This window comes from Oncorhynchus keta, chromosome 1, assembly GCF_023373465.1.
Source record: "Oncorhynchus keta strain PuntledgeMale-10-30-2019 chromosome 1, Oket_V2, whole genome shotgun sequence".
NCBI lineage: Eukaryota > Metazoa > Chordata > Actinopteri > Salmoniformes > Salmonidae > Oncorhynchus > Oncorhynchus keta.
In genome coordinates this window covers 48,451,201-48,465,081 of record NC_068421.1, presented here as the reverse complement: position 1 = coordinate 48,465,081, position 13,881 = coordinate 48,451,201, and the positions used below count along the sequence as shown (strand labels likewise).

The 13,881-nt window shown below is 41.2% G+C and overlaps 1 protein-coding gene across 2 annotated transcripts in view; it reads left to right on the top strand.

The window, feature by feature from the left end:
- Positions 1-13,881, top strand: part of tsc22d2 (TSC22 domain family 2) — a 54,572-nt gene that overhangs the window by 36,814 nt on the left and 3,877 nt on the right. The gene's annotated exons all lie outside the window — the stretch shown is intronic.

The window sequence follows — 13,881 nt, the reverse complement described above, 5'->3', positions numbered from 1 at the left end:
CGACTTACAAATTGGTGCATACACCTTATGACATCCAGTGGAACAGCCACTTTACAATAGTGCATCTAAATCTTTTTAGGGGGGTGAGAAGGATTACTTACCCTATCCTAGGTATTCCTTGAAGAGGTGGGGTTTCAGGTGTCTCCGGAAGGTGGTGATTGACTCCGCTGTCCTGGCGTCGTGAGGGAGTTTGTTCCACCAATGGGGGGCCAGAGCAGCGAACAGTTTTGACTGGGCTGAGCGGGAACTGTACTTCCTCAGTGGTAGGGAGGCGAGCAGGCCAGAGGTGGATGAACGCAGTGCCCTTGTTTGGGTGTAGGGCCTGATCAGAGCCTGGAGGTACTGAGGTGCCGTTCCCCTCACAGCTCCGGAGCTCCGTAGGCAAGCAAATCCACTATCATCAACAGGTTTCGAAAGGCTGGACTGCTGCGTGTTCAAGGGGCAGCATGAGCTCAGCGGGGTATTTGCCTCCGGATGAAAGTGACGAGAGCGACAATGAAAACGATCCAACATCGGATGAAGCAATTCTGAGGCTATTCAACTCCGACACCGAAGGAGATGACTTCAGTGGTTTCAGTGCACAGGAGGAGGAAGATAGTGACCAATTACTTTCTTGGTAGGCTACTGTTTTCATTTTTGTTACCGTGTTTCGTTAAATCCTATTTATTTTTGTTACAAGCCGTGTTTCGTTTAAAGGCTGTGTAAAGTTCATTTGTTTCAATGTACCGGTAGGCACCTGCGGCTTATAGACATGTGCAGCTTATTTATGGCCAAAATACATATTTTTTAATAATTCAGTGGGTGTGGTTTATATTCAGGTGTGCTTAATAGTCCAGCAATTACGGTAGGTCTACTTACCACTGTTTAGCCAACTGTACAAAGTTTCTACCTGTGGCTTACAAAGTAAACATGATCAGCTAAAAGTAATTTACATCGGATGGGAAAGGATGGTAAAATTAACCGAAACCACTCATACTTGTCAGGTATAGTTCATTTTTATTTTATTACTCAATTTTCCAATTAATGGTGGCCATTTATTGAGAGATATTAAGGCTACCCTCACGGAGCCTTATCTGAAGTTACATGTTCTATTCATGTTTGTTTACTAATTATGAAAAGCATGCAGTTACTTGCTGTAGTCCTAAAACTCTGTTAGAGCTCAATTTGTGCAATTGTTTTGCGTGGAATTATCAAACATTTATATTTCTGACTATGCTCTTCTAGAGGTGATATTACAACCAAAAGTTAACATTTATTTAACAATCCCTTGAAAATGGCACACAGTTCTTACTGGTTTTAGCGGGACTGCGGATCTCCTTGCCCCCCAGCAGGTAAATCAAGCACTGCACCTTATTGTGACATTTTATTGATAATGACCTATTCGTATTAGAGTGGGTAAACATTCATGTTTGATATGCTAACGTTACTAGCTAGCAGTAGCTAGCTGTGCTGTATCGTCTTGCAAGCTCCATTTAATGTGTGTATGAACGAGAACATAAACCATTTAATTGTCTGCTTGCATTGTTGAATTATGCTTACTGGCTTGTGTCTACTGTAATATTGATATTTATGGTAAATTTGGAGCTGTAGAGCAAAAACATGTCACATTGCCACCCACAACGAAAGGTAAGGCAATGATGTAATGTAAATTGAAACGTTTATGTACATATTACTTCAATTGAGATCTTGTTGCGGTGTCTCCTTAAAATTGGATCAATGGGAGTAGCCCCATAGTGCATCTTGATGTTGAAAGGGGAGCCTCAGCTGCTCCACATCAGAGGTGAAGCCCTAATTGAGTCTCTGTACCTGATCCTGTGACTTTGATCTGATGAATACAGAGGCTCATTAGCGGCCAGCCACTATTTGTCCTCTTTAACTACTGCCCTCGCACCAGGAGGGGGGGACTGTGGAGGTAACACTACTCCACCACTACTTGCGCCTTACTTTTTACAAATTCAATGGAGATTTACTCCCTCTTCGACCCAGTGGGTAAAACAGAAGTCAAAGGAAAAGCTGAGATTTTGCAACTAAAGAGAGTGCGGTTGTGCCAAAGCACTGACCTGGGCCGTTTGTCAGCTGTGAAACCCTTGACAAGGTGGTTATTGGAGTGTAGTAGAATGGGCTGGCCTCCAAATCTGCTAGTTCCCCACTGAGTTCACATATGGAGTTTGATGGTTACATTATACCCTGCCTCTTTACAGTCTCATGTCCTCACGAGCCCAAGGGGTTAATGCCCACTCCCTGGTAAGCCAGGATTCTAAGCAATTTAACAACCTTCCCAGCTGGAAGTTATTTTAGCACAACATAAAAGCCCAACATAGCTACAGCTACATAAGTTTAACGTGTGTGTGTGGCAAACTTTCGCCACTCAGATCCAAAGCATCTATAATTCTACTTACTGTACCTCTCCCGCATATAGTATATATTTTTTTAACTAACAATCACCAAAATAAAAACTTGGCAGTCAAGTAAAATCTAAAATTCAAAAAATGGCATGGCATGGGTCCCTCATTAGATTTGATGTTTTTGTCACTCAGAAAGCGTAAGCACATATGTATAAGCCATGGCATATTACAATACATGACCAAAGTATGTGGACAACTGCTTGTTGAAATTCTCATTCCAAATCATGGGCATTAATATGGAGTTGGTTCTCCCTTTGCTGCTATAACAGCCTCCACTCTTCTGGGAAAGTTTTCCACTAGATGTTGGAACATTGCTGAAGGGACTTTTTTTCATTCGGCCAGGAGCATTCGTGAGGTTGGGTGAATAGGCCTGGCTCGCAGTCTGCGTTCCAATTCATCCCAAAGGTGTTTGATGGGGTTGAGGTCAAGGTAGCGTTCTCCTGGCATCTGCCAAACCCAAATTTGTCCATTGGAATGCCAGATGGTGAAGTGTGATTCATCACTCCGTAGAACGCGTTTCCAACAGGACAACGACCATAAGCGCACAGCCAACACAACGCAGGAGTGAGTGGCCCTGCCGGAGCCCGGACTTAAACCCGATCAAAAATCTCTGGAGAGACCTGATAATAGCCATGCAGAATTTCTCCCCATTCACCCTGACAGAGCTTGAGAGGATCCGCAGAGAAGAATGGGAGAAAGTCCCCAAATACAGGTGTGCCAAGCTTGTAGCGTCATACCCAAGAAGACTCGAGGCTGTAATCACTGCAAAAGGTGGTTCAACAAAGTACTTAGTAAAGGGTCTGAATAATTATGTAAATGTGATTTTTCAGGTTTTTTTTATATACATTTTCAAAACTTTCTAAAAACCCGTTTTTGCTTTATCGTTATGGGGTATTGTGTGTAGATTGAGGGGATCATTTACATTTGTTTAATTAGAATAAGGCTGTAACATAAAAAGTAAAGGGGTTTGAATACTTAATGAGTGCATTGTATAGTGTATGTAGAATTGCAGGAAATGGCTTTAGAACTGCAAAGTCTCTCTCAGCCCTATGGAAAAGTATGTAGGATTACAGGAAATTAGCTTAAATGTTTTTCCTCACAGCCCCATGACAAAATGTGTAGAATTACTAGAAACTTGCCTTAAAACTGTAAAAATAATAATAATAATAATCTGCCCCAATGGCAAAATCTGTAGAATTACACAAATTTTGCCACCGCTGTGGTGGAAAAATCATAGGGGAAACACTGCCACCTATTAGCTCACAGGCAGCATGCAAGGGACATCTGCAGACAGAGCAGCTGATTGTGTGTACGGGCATGTGTGTGTGCGTGCGTACATGCACCCTCCCAAGGATTATGCAACAGGACAGTGAACAAGCTTTTCAGTTTTTTTATTAAGGCCTGTTTACAGGATAGGCATGGGAGGAGCACTGCTCGTGACTCTTTGACACTGGAAAAATACCACCAGTTGTCTGATGGTGTGCAGGCCAGGGGCGGTTGACGCGGTCCACTTTTTCGTTCTCTGTATCGTTTCTATTGTGTCAACCAATCCCCATGTATTGTAGACGACATATCCTAACAATGCATCCTCAGAAAAACCCTTGTTCATATGAACCTGTTTATCCATTTCCCACATCCTTCAATTGTTGTCTTTCATGGAAAGATGGCATTATTCCTTTCAAAGGAATTAAGACCGGCAGATATTCTTCGGCATTGTGTGTGCTGCTTCGTGTGTGTGTGTGTGTGTGTGTGTGTGTGTGTGTGTGTGTGTGTGTGTGTGTGTGCTGCTTCGTGTGTTTTCAATGTGTAGGCCTATAAATGTATGTGGTTTTTGTGGCACATGTTTGTAACGACAGTTTAACTAGATTTTAACTACGCACGCTTCGTCCTGTAGCATTTTCCTTGCTGATCTCCACTGGCTACTTGTTCCTCAAAGAATTTACTATGAAATGTTCCTCCTTGTCTACAAAGCCCTAAACGGACCTGCCTACCTGTCAGACCTACTTTCCCCCTATGAACCTCCACCAACCCTATGTTCAAGCCACACCAAACAGCTCCATGCCCCCAGGACCAGGCTCTGCACAATGGGGTACCCCGCACAATGGGATAATTTTATTTGTGCAACTGTATAAAAAATACTAAACTGAAATATCACATCCTACTTAAGTATTAAGACTCTTTAATTAGTACTTTAAGTACCTTTTGGCAGCAATTACAGCCTTGAGTCTTGGGTGTGACGCACCCAAGGTGTGATGCATTGGGTGTGATGCATTCGGAAAGTATTCAGACCCCTTGACTTATCATATTTTGTTACGTTACAGCCTTATTTAAAAAATGTATTACATTGATGAACAAAAACAATCTACACACAATACCCCAAAGTGACAAAGCAAAAGCAGGTTTTTCTAAAATAGGTATTCAGACCCTTTACTCAGTACTTTGAAGCACCTTTGGCAGTGATTACAGCCTCAAGTTTTCTTGGGTATGACGCTACAAGCTTGGCACACCTGTATTTGGAGAGTTTCTCCCATTGTTCTCTGCAGATCCTCTCAAGCTCTATCAAGTTGAATGGGGAGCGTCGCTGCACAGCTATTTTCAGGGCTCTCCAGAGATATTCGATCGGGTTCAAGTCCGGGCTCTGGCTGGGCCACTCAAGGACATTCAGAGACTTGCCCCGAAGCCACTCCTGCATTGTCTTGTCTGTGTGCTTAGGGTCGTTGTCCTGTTTGGATGTGAACCTTTGCCCCAGTCTGAGGTCCTGAGAGCTCTGGAGCATGTTTTCATCAAGGTTCTCTCTGTACTTTGTTCTGTTAATCTTTCCCTCCATCCTGACTAGTCCCCACAGCATGATGCTACTACCACCATGCTTCACTGTAGGTATGGTGCCAGGTTTCCTCCAGTTGTGACACTTGGCATTCAGGCCAAAGAGTTCAATCTTGGTTTCATCAGACCAGAGAATCTTGTTCCTCATGGTATGAGAGCCCTTTCGATGCCTTTTGGCAAACTCCAAGTGGGCTGTCATTTTGCCTTTTACTGAGGAGTGGCTTATGTCTGGCCACTGTACTATAAATGCCTGATTGGTGGAATGCTGCAGAGATGGTTGTCGTCCTGGAAGTTTTTCCCATCTCCGTAGAGGATCTCTGGAGCTTTGTCAGTGACCATCAGGTTCTTGGCCACCTCCCTGACCAAGGCCTTTCTCCCCCAATTGCTCAGTTTGGCCAGAGGGCGGGCTCTATGAAGAGTATGGATGATTCCAAACTTCTTCCTGTTCAAAATGGGGTCTGAATACTTTCCGAATGCACCGTAAATGTTCACTCTTCAGGCTTGGTCTCACCTCTATTGGCTGGGCTTCTGTTATGGCCTTCCTCCTAGACTTTGATTGTTGCTTTCGTGCTATGTTTTTTATATAAACCATATATTAAACTCTTTCTGTTATTTTTTATTTTATGCACTCATAATATTTATCCAGCTGTTCTTAGTGAAAATGTGTTAGGAGTGATCTTTCTAGCTAATAGGCTATGATGGAGTTCACACTTCCTCTTCCGATTTATAATGTGGGGAGGTCAAAAATAATGAAAAACTACAGTATCTACCAAATTTTTTCATTCCTTACTTCTCCTTGCCATTCACCTGATAATAAGACAATGTTTTTGCTACCGTATGATGGGTTTGCCTGGGAGCGGGTCCCAGGGCAAGATAAGGTTGAAGACCCCTGACTTAATATGGTCCACACACACCCGCATAGTTGTCAATGGGGCACGACATCGCCCCTTCCCCCTCAGGAGGCTGAAAAGATTTGGCATGGGTCCTCAGATTTTTAAAGGTCTACAGCTGCACCATTGAGAGCATTGGTATGGCAACTGCACCGCCGTCGACAGCAATGCGCTACAGAGGATGGTGCGGGCATCCTAGTACATCACTGGGGCCGAGCTTCCTGCCATCCAACACCTCTATATCAGGCAGTGTCTGAGGAAGGCGTGAAAAATTGCCATAGACTGTTCTGCCTGCTACCGTCTGGCAAGCGGTACCATAGTTTTGGATCTCGGACCAACTGGCTCCAAGACAGCATCTATCCCCAAGCCAAGAGACTGCTAAATAGTTAACCAAGTGGTTACCCAGATTATCTGCAATGACCCTATTTTGCACTGACCTTATTCACATTCACAAGACTCTACCCACACACAATACACTGACACACTACCTCGTACCACTGTACATTGATATGGTACTGGTACTCCCTATATATAGCTTATTTCTTCTATTTTTATTCCTCTTGTGTTCTTCCTTTTATTATATATATTTATTTTTACTATGCAACGTTGAGAAATGGCTCTTAACTAATAAGCATTTCACGGTAAAGTCTACCCATGTTGTTTTCGGCGCATGTGACATACAATTTGATTCGATTTTGTTGGTATCTGACCCATACCAATTCAAGAGACTCAAAAACAAGCTTGTACCTAGTTTGAATTGCACTGGTGTCCGTTGTTGCAGTTTGGCCAAGTGCCATCACTCACCGCTGTCGTTAAATGGACTCATGCTAGCCACAAGTTCTGACTGAGCTCAATTGTCATGAAACGCAAATGCAGTGACTTGTCTCTTTCTTACAAACTTTGAGAAATTATGAGGAGCGCTCACAATGTGTGGGGGAAGTGCTTAGTAATGAGTCTCTCAGAACTAACAAATTAATAAAACGACACGTCCTGATCAAACATCCAGGCACAACATGACTGTAAACACAGGGAGTTCTTTCAGAACAGGGCAGAATGCTTCAGGAAACAGTGCTTCGAAAGTGGAAAAGTAAGTCAACTAGCAAGGCACAACTGTTGCTGTTGCAAGTGATACTTTTAATTCTGAACTGGAATAAACTGATTGAAGCAAGATCCTTTTTGAGGCAAACACTCACAGTTCTGGGTTGCTCATCTGCATCAGGAAGCGGTCTCCTGCCTGACTGAGAAAGCAGTAGATGTTCTGATCCAGTTTGGCCCCACATACCTATGCAAGTCAGGGTTCTGAAGTACAGAAACTGTCTCAATATTGCACTGTCAAAAACTGAGACCAGAATAGACATGCTTGTTGAAAACTTCAACCAGCCACACACCTCCCCATTAGGACTGTGTGTGTGTGTTTTCTGGACTACATCTGTGTGATATGATTAATCAGTTTATTCCAATTCAGAATTTTTAAAAAATTCTAAAGTTCCAACCTAGGCTTTCTATCAACAAAAATGTATACAGTAGGCCTGAATTTTGTATCTGTATTAAGGTTGCATGATCAAAAAGCCTGTGTGTATGTGTTCTGTGTGATGTGATCAATCCATTTATTCCAGTTCAGAATGAAATTATTTATTGTATTTTAACAGCAACAGTTCCAACCTAGACAGAGTTTTTAATGGAGAAAAATAAACATAAATATATTTATGGTTATTTAATTATTTGTTTTTGTCTATATTGCTTTTTTTTTTTAGGCATAAGGGCAATGAAATGTATCGATATTCACTTATAGTTGCATATTTTCCTTGGGTCCCAGGAAAACACCAAATTTCTCATTTGGGTCCCAGGCTGAAAAAGTTTAAGAACCCCTGATCTAAAAACATTGATCCCTAGGGTCTAAATATTGACTTTGATCTCAGGCCCTTCTTATGAACACATTTTTTATTTTATGAACAAGTCTTATAAATGTAAATATTCTTTCTACAGTTTATTAGCGTACACCTAATATGTTCCCCCTGTTGATGATGCTCATTATACATTAAGATGAACCAAAAGATTACATGTAACAAATATGAAATGAAATATGAAACTATTGTGTGAAATTGAATTAATAATGTATGTTGATGCTAATATGATGTACAATATTCAATTATGTTTCAATATGATAACAATAGGGTAATATTTTTTAAATATTTGTATTAAGTTTCACTAATTTTAATTAACTTAACTATTATGACACACCCCTCACTATTGCACTGTCTACATAACCTGGTTCAAGTATTTATGACATTACCCTGAGGAAGGCACAGTGATGCCGAAACGTTGGTAAATACCCATTAAATTGCTGGGAGTTTATATATGGAGTGTGTGACTTTATTTTGATAGTTTACAGCAAATCGCATCTATAACATAGTCTACAGCAGTGATTTCCAAACTTTTTTAACCTGGGCACAGCTTGATGGTAAAAATAAAATGTTGGGCATCCCTAAAATGTCCTTACTAATTTATTTAGTATTTAGACCTCATCTGCTCCATACTGCAAATCATTATTTTTTTGTGAAAAACGTTTTTTATATGTTTTATTATTTTAACTATTTTCATAATTCTGTACCCCTTTTCAAGTGCTTTTTGCGAATCTGTGCTAAAAAAATTAGTTTGTATAGCCCCGTAATAAGTCTTTAGTTTTGAACGGTTTGTGCTAGAGTCGAGCGGTGCAACAACGGACACAAAGCCATGCTCCGTAACTTTCTATGGCAGAGCCTTTGGTACAGCTAAGCCTAATCAGACTTGCCTCTGTTGTCACAGGCAACGTGAAATGAGACAACTGACATTGCTCGTGATGTGCACTCCTCAAATGATAAATGTAACAGCCTGAACGCACTGGACTTGAAACAATGATCGAGATGTAATCATGTACCATTCATATATTATCTGAGCGGCACGACATACATCTAAGTGTTATATGTGAGCATATCAAAAAATTAGCAAGATTCAGAACAGTTTTGTGGCACACGAGAGTTCCTCAAGGCACACCAGTGTGAATCAGGGCACCCATGTAAGCAGTCAAAATATAACAGGAGTAAGAATAACATTGGTTTAGACTCACTGTTTTAGGGCACGCCCCAGATTCCCTGCATATAAGTAATTTGAACCCTGTATGTAAATGTTCCTCCTGGCTCCCTATTTGTTTGAAAAGGTCATTATTAGCCCAATAGCATTCCGAGTCCCCTTAGGACCCTAGAGACCCAATATCCGGGAAGGTTTATACTGGGCTCCTTTCTTAAATAATTGGTACCATCAATTAAGGCAATGGGGGAGCAAAGCCGGTTTCTAACAATGTTATTTGTCTTTCAGGACCATTGTCCCTTAAGTCTTCTTGACTTGGGTGAACATGGACAAAGCGTTTATTAACAAGCGTTTATTAAGATACCTTTATAACTAAGCTTATTTTTTTCTGTTTGACATAGTTCATAATCAGCTGGAGTTGTTCCTCTTTTGATTTAGGTGAGGATAATAGCTAATAACTCAGACTCTGCTGACATCAACTGGTCTAGCGACTGTAGTACAGCTTTTGAGAAGATTAGAGGGGCCCATATGCTGTTAACTCTGGGGATAAATAAGGTCTCCGCATATGAAAGAGCCTAGCAGCTTGTCAGTCAATAAGATCTTCTCTTAGCACCCCCCTCTCCATAGTTTGAGATCCATTGGCCGAGGGGAGGGGCCATTGAAGTATGATTTGTACAGCTGTCTTCATCTAGTGTGGTGTTCGTTTGGGTTTGCAGGGTGAAGTGTGCATGTGCGTCGGTCCCTTAATGAAGAACACATTGGATTTTTGGTCTCCGAAAGCATGTGATCAGACGAGAGAAAAGGGGAGACCGTACTCTCTGCCCTCGCACGTGTTCTCTGTTTTCGTCTCCCCTTTATCCGGTCAGCACCCCCAACCCCGAGTGTGGGGTGTTTTGGTTCTGCCGGTGCCCCGTTGGGGGTGAGGTGACTTCGACGTGTGGTGTTGGGGTTTATGCTGCCTGGGTGACTGGAATGTGTTGAGGCTCTGGGGGTGATTGGAATGTGGGGTGTTGTGTTCCTAGAGTTGTTTGTTGTCTTGACACACACACACACGTGTGCACTGTTGTGGTCAGCACAGGTCCTTGTTATGGGTGACACACACACAGCAAGCCATCTCTTATATAAACAGCCCATAATGTCCCCTCCCGGAATAAAATGTACAGGCTGCCTTGTTTTCCTTGGATGCTGATTGCCAACAAATTAGATTTGGCTGCCAGTGCCTGCCCTCCACTTCCTTTTAACCCCTCCCCGCCCATCATCCTTTCCCATCTCTCATTAGGCAGAGACACAGCAGAATATTGCCGACTGCTGTCACTGTGTTTTGTTATGGTTGTTTCAGAGGAGGAAGAATGTATTATTATTCTCCTTGTTTATCAACCACTCAGATTGCAATCAAGGCGGGTCAAAGATGTGGAATGCGGGCAGTTCATTTTGCGGTTTCGCATGTTGTTGTGGACCTGTCAGCATGACATAACATTCCCCTCTTACCCATATGTCAAAAGTAAGTCATCACAGCAAGAACAATAGCTCCTCAATGGTCCACTTTTAAGTAGAGAGACCGGAAAAGGTCAAATTGTATAACGATCCAGTTTTATTTTTCCATCTTTTGATACCTGCTTTTGATAGTTGGACGTTTGCATTTGGAACTCTGCTTCAGACTGGACAGAGAGGACATTGTTGACATGAGGAAAGTTGAGTTGGAAATTTGATTAGTTTAATTATTTGAGTAAATTCACAAACAGAACAAGTTTTTATCATGGGATTTGGCTAATAGTAAAAACTCTTAAATCACAGTAAATAGTACAGTCAAATCTTCTTATGATTAAAATCTGGAGAACAATGTAATAGAGAAATATAGATTCCCAATTGATAGTGTTGTAGCAGTTTGCTTCATGTATGTGTAGTCAGCCATACGCACTTAAAGAATAAATGCTGTGCTCTAAACCATTAAGGGTTTTGCGCATTGGAGCTTTTAAATAAAATTGAGGCAAAGTAAATTAGAAGGCACACAGAACCTGAAAATATTAACTAGCACCCTGAATATCCATATTCAATAATGTAGTTATTTAAACGCGAATGCCATAATTTGGTTTTGAGAGAGATCAAAGAAACCTCGTGCCGATTTTAAGAGATGTGAGTAAACTTCTTTTTAAGACTCCTTTAGTAACAGTCTATATGGATATAATAAAGGGGTGGGTTGACACATGCGGTGTGATAAATTACATTTGTCAGTGAATGTCAATAAATGTGATCATATAAGCCTGTCGCACGAGAAGGCAAATGAGAATGTCAAGCGCACCAAACTCCTCCCCTAACATTCTACCAAGCAAGTCAATGTGACATGTAAAAAGGCTTTTAAAGACTGGAGACACACACAACCATCAATAAATACACTGATACCTATGACTGAGAGTTGTGTTTAGGGAACTTTTGGGCATCATGCGTTGCAAAATGAGCTACAGTCTTCCTTGCACGCCAGGAACCTCACCCGCATATTCAGGACGTTTTGTTTCTTACAGAGCACGATGCAGGTAATAGCTTTTGAGGATTTTGGATACATTTGTATTCCTCATCATTGTGTAGCTGTCTTTGCTATGGTATGAAAAAGACGAGTCAATAATGCTTGATTTTATCAATGCTTTTTAGTGGGATTTTATCAACTTGCTTGTGCTCATGCTCTAGTTTTGTATCCATGATCAGTTACTAGAAGAACAAAGTGTCCCATTTAGAGTTGTTACTGTATTTTGTCATTGGTGGTGTTGTGCCACTGTATTACAATTTGTATCGACTTTGCAGTCGGTTGTGACTGTCTCTCTGCAAGTCCAATCATAGCCTTGCTGTGCTGCTGCCATTCACATACAGGGCCAAGGCAGTACCATAGCATCGATGATTGACAGGTGCCTTGTTTATATTGCATGGAGGAGTCTATGGCATTTATGGAATAATTGGGACCTGATTTGAAAAGGATTGCATAGTTTTCTGCAACAGTTGAGATACCCTGACACACACACAAGCGTGTCCCCTCAAGACTTTAACCCATGCTGATGTGCTCCAAGTACTAATGGTAAAGGGGCAGTTGATACATATTAACAGCAATTTCATATTCTGTATGCTGTTCATGTTTGATTTGTGCTGAGGAAACCTAAACGTTTCCGCAGTCATTGGAGCAGAACAGCTTGGGCCATATAGTTTTACCTCACCCGTGAATATGGATGAAGAATAACATTTAACGTTTTTAGCTGGGTCCGTAAAATTTGAAATCACATTAATAGCAAACTTCTACAGACCTGCACAAAATGTTATCTTGCCAGAGCACCTTCTAGTGGCGTGTTGCGCCCCTTTGTTCAGTTGTGCCTTTGCAGGGCGGTGTCGTACAGGAAAGGCAGCGACTGCGCATTGGTCTTTGTAAAGGATCAAAAATGACAACCTTTGGGAATTAAATAGCGACATGTTTGATTATTTACTGTGTCAACAAGACGGTGGGCCCTGAACGAGGTGATTATTGTGCATTTTCTATAAGGATAAGGCGTTTAACGGAGTGACAAACGAGAGGTATTGGGAACCATCATAAAAAGGGTACAATAAACGCGTTGTATTCGACTGTGTTGTCGATTAGACAACAAAAGATTGCTACGAATAATATCCTCAAACCTGTCGAGATAAAACGTGACAAAGTATAGTTTTATATTGTATTACATCTGAAAGGAGACATTTATTCAGAGGATGGTGTTTGAAAAAAAAATTACCGAACAGTTTTCACTGCACATTGTGGTTGAGAGCACTTAACGCCTCTTATGCATTTGCATCAAAAAGATATCCACGGTTGTGAGATTAGTCTATTTACGTAGGATTTGATTTGCATTAGAAGCGCAAATAATGTAAAGTTTCACTTCCAATAACAATCCGTTTTTGGTCCGTTCTGTTTTGCGTGGCATGTTATTATTCTGCCTCTAGAATGCAGTGACCACCAGTTGCCCACAAATTGTTTATATTCTTCGATAAAACTATTTTATTGGAATTCGCTTATTCCCTAATCCTTGGGTTTTGTATGCATTGTATTAGATATCATACTTGAGTATTTGCAAAGGGTGCGCCGACGAGGCTCGCCTTTGCACCCCAGTATCTCAACTTGCACATTCATCCTTTGCACATCCTACCATTCGTGTGTTTATTTGCTATATTGTAATTACTTTGCCACCATGGCCTATTTATTGCCTTACCTCTCTTATCCTACCTCATTTGCACATGCTGTATATAGATTTTCCTACTGTATTATTGATTGTATGTTTGTTTATTCCATGTGTAACTCTGTGTTGTATGTGTCGAACTGCTTTGCTTTATCATGGCCAGGACACAGTTGCAAATGAGAACTTGTTCTCAACTAGCCTACCTGGTTAAATAAAGGTGAAAAAACAAACTAGTCTTAAAGACTTGTCAAATAAATGTATCCTCCGATGCTTAACCCCCCCCATCCTCCCATTAAAATTCTGGTTCTTTAAATCACATTAATCTACTCCGCCTGTATGGATTTACAATTGGCTCATTAATCCCCCTCCTCTCCCCTGTAACTATTCCCCAGGTCGTTGCTGCAAATGAGAACGTATTCTCAGTCAACTTACCTGGTAAAATAACGGATAAATTAAAAAAAAAAAAATCCCTTTCTATCTGTCTTGAGAATTGTTTTTACAATTTTAAAA